This window comes from Taudactylus pleione, unplaced genomic scaffold, assembly GCF_031769625.1.
Source record: "Taudactylus pleione unplaced genomic scaffold, aTauple2 ptg000473l, whole genome shotgun sequence".
In the NCBI taxonomy this organism is placed as follows: domain Eukaryota; kingdom Metazoa; phylum Chordata; class Amphibia; order Anura; family Myobatrachidae; genus Taudactylus; species Taudactylus pleione.
In genome coordinates, this window is record NW_028284875.1 from 9,741,155 (window position 1) to 9,753,411 (window position 12,257).

Consider the following 12,257-nt stretch of genomic DNA (forward strand, 5'->3'; position numbering starts at 1 on the left):
GGGCACTACCAGGGGGGGATTACTATGGGGCACTACCAGGGTGGATTACTACTGGGGGCACTACCAGGGGGGTGGATTACTACTGGGGGCACTACAAGGAGGGGACTACTACTACTGGGGGCACTAAAATGGGGTCTACTACTACTGGGGCACTACAAGGGGGGACTACTACTACTGGGGGCACTACAAGGGGGTACTACTACTACTGGGGGCACTACAAGGGGGGACTACTACTAGGGGCACTACAAGGGGAGGGGACTACTACTAGGGGCACTGCATAGGGGGGAGGGGACTACTACTAGGGGCACTACATAGGGGGAGGGGACTACCACTGGGGGCACTGCATCGATGGACCACTTCTGGGGGCTCTATATAAAAGGCAATACTGGGGGTACTGCATAGGGGGGAGACTACAACTGGGGCCACTATTTAAGGGGCATTGCATAAGGGTTACCACTATTGGGGGCACTGCATGGGGGGTGGGCTGCGACTGGGGGCACTATATAAGGGGCACTGCATAGGGGGTACCACTATTGGGAGCACTATATAAGGGGCTTACTACTGGGGGCACAAAGGGCACTGCACAGGGGGACCACTACTGGGGGCATTATATAAGGGGCTTACTACTGGGGGCACAAGGAGCACTGTATAGGGGGATCACTACTGGGGGCACTACTGGAGGCCTGCATAAGGGTGTTCTCTCCTGTGGCACACGGGGGCACTGCATATGTGCACTATGACAGGGGCTGCCCCATATCTTTATTTTTACCTTACATTAATCCCATATGGACCCGTCTCCTCCCTGAAACACTTGAGGGGGGGCGGCGCCATAGCACGCATGTTCTTCGGGCACCCTGGCTTCACGCTACTCCTCTGCCAGGGCCGCCTGCATGCATTTGCCCCCCCAGGCTAAAAGTTGCCAGCCAGCCCCTGGCGACGGGTGATCTGTTGCTCTGGGTCTCGCACCAAAGAGCCCGAGCTGTTGATGGTGATTGACAGCTCGCCCCATTTAGTAGACCGGCAGGGGGGTGGCTAGCCAAATGGAGGTGTTCCCGAAGAAACGCCTGCCATTTGGGGGCAGCCCCACTGACATCACTAGTGTCCACAAGGGTCTAGTCGCAAGCCCGATGGTTGCGATGGTCTTGACCATCGCGACTATCAACCTGGCCGCTCACAATAGCTGTGGGTGGTCACCCACAGCTATGCAGGCGGCCTGGAGGCCGAACAAAAAAAAAAAGCCCTGATTCAGAGCGAGCGCTCGTTTAGAGCGTCCGTCTCTGAATCATGGCTTAAGTTTGATGAAAAACACTTGTTTCCTATAATTTTTCAACCATTTTTAAAAAGTGCAAAAAAACAGCCATGTGCACTGGGGATACAGTAGCAGCCGCCGCTAAAAGACCATTTAGCGGCTGCTACTGTATCCCCATCACATCGTTTACTGGGGGGGACCGAGAGGGTGATGTTTAGATCTTTGACCTGGAAGTGAATGATACACAGGGTATTTAAGACACACCAGAAGAGTTCCTGTCACACTGCCTTGAGGAAGGGAGCAGCCACTCCCGAAACGCATTGGAAAAGTGTGACGGGACTGCTTACCACAAGGAATTGCCCAGAGGGGACCCCGATAGGGATCTGTATAGAGGTAGTCTGGAAACCTCCATCTTTACATCTACGGGCCCTTATTAGAGGGACTTCTGGTAATTCCCCACCTATTATTTATTGTTATATGAACTAGTGTATTGTATATGTTGCCGTAAATACACCATTTTATTTACCTATTTGGAGAAATACATTTTTGTGAGCATACTACACTATGGGCCTGATTCAGACCTGCTCACGAGCGCTGAGCGCTCACAAGCGGGTCGATGTTGCCCTAGTGCGCATGCGCACGATGGAGTGAGCTCCGTCGTGCGCATGCGCGATACCCGAATAGGCCGCTCCAATAATAGGTAGGATGGCCCTGATTCAGAGCGAGCACTCTTGTCAGAGCGTCCGGCTCTGAATCAGGCCCTCTGTTTGTGGCACTACTTTTGTTTTGCATGCAATGGATTATTGCCACTTGTGAAAGACCCATCTACATATGTGACTGACTGTTTGACTCATAAGGGAAGTATATCAATTATCATATTCCCACTGATGTGTGACACTAGTGCATCAGAGTTTTCAATACCTATATTATTATTATTATTATACGGGTAGAACTAGTTTTTTGATTGCTCAGTTGCTGCTAATTTAGTGTCAGGGTGCCCGAGGCTACTACTAAAATTACATTGTACATTACAAGTTGGTCCTCCGTTAGTTTGTGGCAGTTGTGGACAGTGGATGGTACGCTGTGCATGCGCATTAATTAAACCAGGCAGTAAAAGGAGCGCATCAAGGGCCTGATTCAGAGATGTACACTACTGCCATCACAGCTACAATCCCGCACACAGCTGCTGTGTGCGAAAAAATGCAAATGTTACCAACACTGAGGAATGTATTATGTATAGAAATGCCCACCTAAGGCTTTGCAAATCCAAAAATCTGCATACAAAGATGCAGCATTGGTTGCAGATCCTTCACAATCGGACATCTGAGTAGCGCTATGGTAGTATTAAACAAAAAAGAGGCTAGGGGTTGTTAGAGATGGGCGCACATGCGCAAAATCAATACATTAAAACTTGACTTTTAGTAGTTATTATACTAAAAATTCCATTCACTGGGAATGGTACAGTGAAAAAAAGAGGTAAAAAATGTATTTATTGAATTGATAAACATACTTATAGATTACTGTATAAAGATAGAAAAATTTGAAAAAATAGTGTATAAAAAACCAGGGTCCACCATTTCAATTTCCCAGTATTATGAAAGCAATGTACTATGTTGAACTGGAGCAAAATTATATGAAATATGTATATTCAATATATCTAATAACCTACATATAAATGCTCCTTGTTGGTCATAAAGCTAAATTAATAAAGGAATTCACTAATATTGGTGATAATAATATCACATCTACTTGAGTGGCTTGTGAAAACTTCAGCAATAATGTCCTCCTTTAATATAAGGCATAATTGCTGGTTCAGTCCTTTAACCACTTAACTGATGAATTCTGTCTCCAAAAACCGCTCCGAAATTTTCGGTTTATTTTATGATTGAATTAGGTCAGGAACAGCTTATTAAAACTTATCCAACATAATTTTGTAAAAAAAAATGCTGTATACCATAAAAATGGCAATTTTTTATGGTACATACTAGAACTGATGGCCATCGATAGAAACGTCGATTGTGACCACAGCTGTTGATGTTTCCTTAACATCGGTTGGGGGCTGCCATCTATATACGTGTATATATATATATATATATATATATATATAAAGTCAGAAATCCACTGCACTCGCCACCCCTAGATTTGGGGTGCAGACCTGCACTCGCCATTCCCAGGACTGGGGTGCAAGTGGCCTGTGACCACATTGCTTAAATAAATAAAATCAGAAAACCCAGCACTCACCATGTTTAAACACTAATAATGATGTAGAAATAATTAAATAATGGGGATTTGGTTCATGGATTGATCAATGCATTTAAGCCCGCAGCCCACATCACGGGACCCCACTTTCTGCAGGTCCTACACTATCCGTCACACTGATGGAAACCTGGTAGCTGCTATCACATAGTTTAGACTGAAAAAATTTTACCTGGTTTAAAGCTCACCTGCCAGCTAATGGCTTTTAAAGGTAAGGCAGTCACCTGACATAGCTTCTATCACACTACTAAAAAGACAGCTGACACAGGTTATTATAAACGAGTTTGCACATGGGGTGCATGAGAAAGCTATGATCACAAAAGGTTAATCAAAAATTAACCGCATAAACAAAGTCAGAAATCCACTGCACTCGCCACCCCTAGATTTGGGGTGCAGACCTGCACTCGCCATTCCCAGGACTGGGGTGCAAGTGGCCGTGACCACATTGCTTAAATAAATAAAATCAGAAAACCCAGCACTCACCATGTTTAAACACTAATAATGATGTATAAATAAATAAATAATGGGGATGTGGTTCATGGATTGATCAATGCATTTAAGCCCGCAGCCCACATCATGGGACCCCACTTTCTGCAGGTCCTACACTATCCGTCACACTGATGGAAACCTGGTAGCTGCTATCACATAGTTTAGACTGAAAAAATGTTACCTGGTTTAAAGCTCACCTGCCAGCTAATGGCTTTTAAAGGTAAGGCAGTCACCTGACATAGCTTCTATAACACTACTAAAAAGACAGCTGACACAGGTTAATATAAACGAGTTTGCACATGGGGTGCATGAGAAAGCTATGATCACAAAAGGTTAATCAAAAATTAACCGCATAAACAAAGTCAGAAATCCACTGCACTCGACACACCTAGATTTGGGGTGCAGACCTGCACTCACCATTCCCAGGACTGGGGTGCAAGTGGCCTGTGACCACATTGCTTAAATAAATAAAATCAGAAAACCCAGTACTCACCATGTTTAAACACTCATAATGATGTATAAATAAATGAATAATGGGGATTTGGTTCATGGATTGATCAATGCATTTAAGCCCACAGCCCATATCACGGGACCCCACTTTCTGCAGGTCCTACACTATCCGTCACACTGTTGGAAACCTGGTAGCTGCTATCACATAGTTTAGACTGAAAAAATGTTACCTGGTTTAAAGCTCACCTGCCAGCTAATGGCTTTTAAAGGTAAGGCAGTCACCTGACATAGCTTCTATCACACTACTAAAAAGACAGCTGACACAGGTTAATATAAACGAGTTTGCACATGGGGTGCATGAGAAAGCTATGATCACAAAAGGTTAATTAAAAATTAACCGCATAAACAAAGTCAGAAATCAACTGCACTTGCCACCCCTAGATTTGACACTACAGGTGTCCGTCAGTGTGACGGATAGTGTAGGACCTGCAGAAAGTGGGGTCCCGTGATGTGGGCTGCGGGCTTAAATGCATTGATCAATCCATGAACCAAATCCCCATTATTTATTTATTTATACATCATTATGAGTGTTTAAACATGGTGAGTGCTGGGTTTTCTGATTTTATTTATTTAAGCAATGTGGTCACAGGCCACTTGCACCCCAGTCCTGGGAATGGCGAGTGCAGGTCTGCACCCCAAATCTAGGTGTGGCGAGTGCAGTGGATTTCTGACTTTGTTTATGCGGTTAATTTTTAATTAAACTTTAGTGATCATAGCATTCTCATGCACCCCATGTGCAAACTCGTTTATATTAACCTGTGTCAGCTGTCTTTTTAGTAGTTTGATAGAAGCTATGTCAGGTGACTGCCTTACCTTTAAAAGCCATTAGCTGGCAGGTGAGCTTTAAACCAGGTAACATTTTTTCAGTCTAAACTATGTGATAGCAGCTACCAGGTTTCCATCAGTGTGACGGATAGTGTAGGACCTGCAGAAAGTGGGGTCCCGTGATGTGGGCTGCGGGCTTAAATGCATTGATCAATCCATGAACCAAATCCCCATTATTTATTTATTTATACATCATTATGAGTGTTTAAACATGGTGAGTGCTGGGTTTTCTGATTTTATTTATTTAAGCTATGTGGTCACAGGCCACTTGCACCCCAGTCCTGGGAATGGCGAGTGCAGGTCTGCACCCCAAATCTAGGGGTGGCGAGTGCAGTGGATTTCTGACTTTGTTTATGCGGTTAATTTTTAATTAACCTTTTGTGATCATAGCTTTCTCATGCACCCCATGTGCAAACTCGTTTATATTAACCTGTGTCAGCTGTCTTTTTAGTAGTGTGATAGAAGCTATGTCAGGTGACTGCCTTACCTTTAAAAGCCATTAGCTGGCAGGTGAGCTTTAAACCAGGTAACATTTTTTCAGTCTAAACTATGTGATAGCAGCTACCAGGTTTCCATCAGTGTGACGGATAGTGTAGGACCTGCAGAAAGTGGGGTCCAGTGATGTGGGCTGCGGGCTTATCAAGACAGTGTCTTGATAAAAGGGCTTATTCCCCTGAAACGTTGACCACACAGACTGCCTCTGGGTTCATTTCTTTGTTGCTGAGACTCCGAGTACCTCCCGCCACACACCTGCTATATATATATATATATATATATATATATATGTGTGTATGTGTGTGTGTGTGTGTATAAATATATATATATATATATATATATATATATATAAATCACAGGGGCTCTGCACTCACCATAATAACTAACAATAATAATAATAATCATAGTTAACAGTGGGGTTTTGGTTCATGAATTGATCAATGCATTTAAGCTTGCAGCCCCCGTCACGGGACCCCACTTTACTGCAAGTCCCTACTCTATTGCTCAGACTTATAACATGGACATAGCCATCACATTAGTGTTAAACTTTGCTTCTAAATGTGAGACAGTTACCAAGCACACCAGTTGCAAAGCACCTAGGAAAACAGCTGACACAAGTTAGATAACTAGTTAAAAGGGGTGCAGGAGAAAATGTGATCACAAAAATTATTAATTTGTGTCAGCTGTTTTCCTAGGTGCTTTAAACCTTGATAGCATACCCTGAGTTTAACACTAATGTGATATTATTATTCTGAGCAATAGAGTAGGGACTTGCAGTAAAGTGGGGTCCCATGACGGAGGCTGCAAGCTTAAATGCATTGATCAATTCATGAACCAAAACCCCACTGTTTATTATGTTTATTATTATTGTTAGTTACTATGGTGAGTGCAGAGCCCCTGTGATTTCTATTTAAACAATGTGGTCACATATCATGTTGCACCCCAAATCTAGGAATGGTGAGTGCCGTGGATTATTGCTTTTTGTATATATATATATATATATATATATATATTATGGCCATGGCTCTGATTTACTCATGGGGGTGAGGCTGCTGATAGCGGGGGTGGAGGGAGAGAAGGACAGCGCTGTTAGCGCTGCCTTCTCTGCCCTGTCAGCAGCCGTCAGGCTGCGGCTTGCCGGCAAGGAGGGAGAGAAGGACAGCACTATCAGCGCTGCCTTCTCTGCCCTGTCAGCAGCCGCTGTTGCTAGGCAGAATAGGGAGAGAAAGACAGCGCTATCAGTGCTGCCTTCTTTGCCCTGTCCTCTCGGCAGCCATCGGGGGAGGGGGTGGGTGCGCCGGCGCTGGGCTGGCCGATCACTGCAGTGATCGGCCCACGGGGAGGGACAAAGTGTGCAGAGGGACCAGGAGGTCCCTCTGTGATTGGCGGCTGCTAGAAAATGATTTTCCAGCAGCCACCCATAGTGCTTTTCTGACTGGTCGTATCAGATACGACCATGTCAGGGAAAGCCCAGTCTGGTATGGTCGTATCTGATACGACCATGCCAGGCAAGTGGTTAAAGGTCAGACAATCACATCACAATACTTATATTTTGCTGTCTCATGTTTCTCAATTTTTTCACTTAATATAATACACATTAATTTGTATATTATATTATGTATATTATATTAGCATAGAATAGCATAGAATAGCATCACACTAATGCTGCTGTATAATATCAGTTTTATTCTGACTGATCGATTCATATGAAGCTCACAAATAGCTTTAAGCTGTGCTGTCAATGAATAATGTTACTGCAATGTTAACATTATAACTAATCAAGTAGCATAATTACCACACCATATATTTATAGTGTTATCACTTCTGAACTAATACAAGCATGATAAAGTCACTTTAGGCTGTGCTGCCAATGAATAGTGTTATTTCAATGTTAACATCATCCCTAATCAGGTAGCATTATTACCACAGGTCAGATAATCACAGATAGTAATTATCTATATGTTATTCTAGTAGATTTTATTATTATTGTTGTTACTTAGTATTTATGAGCACACCTAAAAAAGGAATGCATTAATCACAGAATAAACAATATCATGTGCCTCACTGTAGCTTTCAGCAAGGCTCAAAAAGTTAATAATCAATCTGTGTGGTAAAACACATTTCCATAAGTCACATAATTAGCTGTCTCATGTGTCACAATTTATTCACTTAATATAATACACATTGGTTTGTGAGTATAGAATAGCGTCACACTAATGCTGCTATATAATATCAGTTTTATTCTGACTGATCAATTCATATAAAGCTCACAAATCACTTTAAGCTGTGCTGCCAATTAATGGTACTGCAATGTTAACATGATCCCTACTCAAGTAGCATTATTACCACACCATATATTTATAGTGTTGTTATTATTATTATTATTATCGTTTATTTATAAGGCACCACAAGTGTTCTGCAGCGCCTTACAAAGTACATAAACAAATAGATTGATTTACAGTGACTTACAGTACAGTACAATACAATACAATACATTACAGGACATGGATAATATACATTGCTACATTCGTGACCATAACACCCAGATAAGCAACAATGCAAAGCAACCAAGTGTTAGGTGCCCTGGTAGAGAGTAAGAAGTAGATGAAGGTAGAGTAAGGATAAGCACAAGAGGGTAGAGGGCCCTGCTCATAGGAGCTTACATTCTAAGGGGGAGGGACAGACAAACAGGGGTGAAACAGATGGGGTAGGCAGGGAGGAAGGAGTATGTAGCAGCAAGTTAAGATGAGAGCTGGATGGCTTTAATGAAATAGTGGGTCTTGAGAGCCCATTTGAAGGGTTGAAGAGAGGTGGAGAGTCTGATGGGAAGCGGGAGAGTTCCAAAGGTGGGGAGCAGCGCGGGCAAAATCTTGGAGGCGGGAGTGGGAGGGGGTAATCAATTGGCATGAGAGGCAGCGTGCATTTGTTGAACGAAGAGGGCGGACAAGAGAGTGAAGGGAGATGAGATCAGAGATGTAAATGGGAGAGGAATGGCTGAGGGCTTTGTAAGTGAGTGTGAGAACCTTAAGTTATGTTCTAAAAGGGAAGGGGAGCCAGTGGAGAGCTTGTAGGAGTGGGGAGGCAGATGCAGAGCGTTTTGAGAGGAAGATGAGCCAAGCACCAGCATTGAGGACAGACTGGAGAGGGGAGAGAAGGGATTTGGGGAGGCCAGCTAGGAGAAGGTTACAGTAGTCCAATCTGGAGATGACCAATGAGTGCATGAGAGTTATAGTGGCATCCTGGGTGAGAAAGGGTTTAATCTTGGAAATATTTTTAAGATGAAAACGACAGGACTGTGAGAGGTTCTGGATATGTGGTTTGAAGGAGAGGGAGGAGTCCAGGATAACTCCAAGACAGCGCACTTTGGGGCTAGAGGAGATAGTTGTGCCATCAATTGATAAATAAATGGTGGGAAGTGTGGTTATGCAGGGGGGAGGGAAGATGATTAGCTCAGTCTTAGACATATTAAGTTTAAGAAATAGCTGGGACATCCAGGAAGAGATGGCAGAGAGACAGTTGGAGGCACAAGTGAGGAGAGAGGGAGAGAGGTCTGGGGAGGAAAGGTACATCTGAGTATCATCAGCATAGACATGATATTGGAGGTCAAAAGAGCTGATGAGTTTACCTAGTGAGGATATATAGAGTGAGAAAAGGAGAGGTCCAAGAACAGAACCTTAGGGAACACCCACTGCAAGAGGCTGTGGGGGAGAAGAGGCGTCATGAGAGGAGACAGAGAAGGATCAGTCAGAGGAGGATAGCCAGGAGAGGGCAGTGTCATGTAGACCAAGGGAGTGAAGGATTTTCAGAAGGAGAGGGTGGTCCACAGTGTCAAAAGCAGCAGAAAGGTCAAGGAGAATGAGCAGAGAGCAGTGGCCCTTGGATTTAGCAGCAAGGATGTCATTGCTGACTTTTGTGAGGGCAGTTTCAGTGGAGTGGAGAGAATGGAAGCCAGACTGAAAAGGGTCAAGGAGGGAAGAAGAGGCCAGAAAGGTGGTAAGGCGCTTGAAAACAACACACTCAAGGAGCTTGGAGGCAAAAGGGAGGAGAGAGATGGGACGGTAGTTGGAAAGAGTGTTAGAATCAAGGGTTGTTTTTTTAGCATGGGGAGACAAGGGCATGTTTGAATGCAGACGAGACAGTGCCTGATGATAGGGAGAGATTAAGGAGGTGGGCAAGATGGGAGCAGGCAGAAGGAGAGAGGTAGCAGAGAAGATGTGAAGGGATAGGGTCAAGGGGGAGGATTGGATAAGGGACATGACTTCCTCTCCAGATACAAGGGAGAAGAAAGTTAGAGTTGGTAAAATGGAAGGAGAGGGGTGATCTGGGAAGAGAGGAGGTGGATAGCAGGGGGACAGGTGGGATATGATGTCCTGATGTATGGAGTCAATTTTAGATGTAAAGTAGATAGCAAAGTCAAGGGCAGAGAGTGAGGAGGAGAGGCGAGGAGGGGGTGGGCGGAGGAGGGAGTTGAAGGTGGTGAAGAGATGTTGGGGATTTGAGGACTGGGAGGAGATGAGGTTCTTGAAATATGACTGTTTAGAGAGGGAAAGGGCAGTACTGTAAAATGAGAGCATAAATATGAAATGGAGAAAATCAGCCTTAGAGCGTGATCTTCTCCACTGTCGCTCGGCAGTTTGCGAACACTTTTGAAGGTATCTGGTGCATTTGGAATGCCAGAGTTGAGGTGTAAATCTGCGAGGGTGAAAAGTGATCACCAAAGCAACAGAGTCCAGAGCAGAAGTAAGGGAGGTATTGTATAGAGAATTGGCTTGTTCAGAGCAGGAGAGAGACAGGATAGGGGAGAGAAGTGAGTCAAGCTGGGAAGAAAAAGAAATGGTGTCAATAGCGTCAATGTTATGCTTAGTGATGGTGGCCTTATGAGGTAGAGGAAGGGAAGGAGAGAGGGATAAGTTAAAAGAGGGAAGGTGATGGTCAGAGAGGGGGAATGGGAAATTGTGGTAATCAGAAATATCACAATGGTGAGTGAATACCACTCACATGGGAGGGTGAGGAGGTCCATTGGGAGAGACCAAATGAATATGTGAGGGTAAGGAGTTTGGAGGTAGAGGCTTCTGTGGGGATATCAATAGGAATATTGAAGTCACCTAGGATAATAGAGGTAAGGTCAGAGGAGAGAAAATGAGGAAGCCAGGAAGCGAAGTTGTCAATGAATTTGGAAGGAGGGCCAGGGGGATGGTAAATGAAAGCTACTCTAAGGTGAACTGGTTGGAAGAGGCATATAGCATAAACCTCAAATGTAGAGAAAGTAAGAGATGGTTCAGAGGGTAGGAGTTGGTAGGAGTAACCGGGGGATAGAACGACCCCTACCCCACCACCATGGTGACCCCCAGGTATGAGAGAAGATGAGGCCCCCAGAGGAGAGAGCAGCAGGGGAAGTGGTGTCAGAGGGTGAAATCCAGGTTTCAGTAATGGCTAGGAGATGCAAGTTTTTTGAGATGAAAAGGTCGTGGGTGGGTACTAGTTTGTTACATACTGATCTGGCATTCCAGAGGGCACAGAATAGAGGGACAGTGTTTGTGGGAGAGATGTGAATTACATTATTTGGGTTGCTGTAGCGAGAAGGTGAGTTTAATATGGGTGGCCGAGATGAATGTAGCAAAGAGATTATGCAGGGACCAGTGCTGGGAAGGGAACCTGTAGGTGGTTGTCAGGGAGGGAGTTTAATATGATGGGGGTGGGGTGACATGGAGAGGAGGTTTGGAGGAGGGATTATCAGTGGGGTAGTAGGACATAGGAGGGGTAGAAGAGAATGAAAGTGTAGTAGTGGGAGAGGAGAGGGAGGATGGCAGACAGAGGAGGGGAGATAAAGGAAGGAGGAGGTGGAGGAGACAATGGGGAAATGATATAGGTGGAAAAAGGGGGGAAAGCAGAGGATTAGGTAGACAATGAGTGGAGGGGGAGGTACACATGATAATGGTGTGAATGAGTTGAGTAGGGGGAGGAAAACTAGATGTAGGAATAAGGTATGAGTGTAAAGAAGTAAGTAATAGTACAATGGAGGAAAATGTGCCTGCAAAATTTAAAATTTTTATTAAGCAGCAGAAAAGAGGAGAAATGGAATATTAAAGTAAACTGAATTAGAAGACAGATGACAGGCTAGGAAAAGAAAAGAGGTGGGAAGACATTATTTCAAAGACATGAACTGAAATTGGCACTGAATACAGTAAGCTACAGTATAAGTTGTTTGTGAAACGAGCGAGTCAGTACAAATATTAGCAAGTGTAAGTTCTTATAGTGAGCAAACAGAGGCCTGTGAAGATTGTCCAGGTGATGCAGACAGCAGTTGCTTGTAGTGTAGATATTGTGAACTTATATTTCTTGATTATACTTTGTCCATATGTTCTTGTTATAGAATTGTTTAAGGTTAGAGTGGTCTCCTTCAGTTTCACTTCGGTTTAATGCTGGTATAATG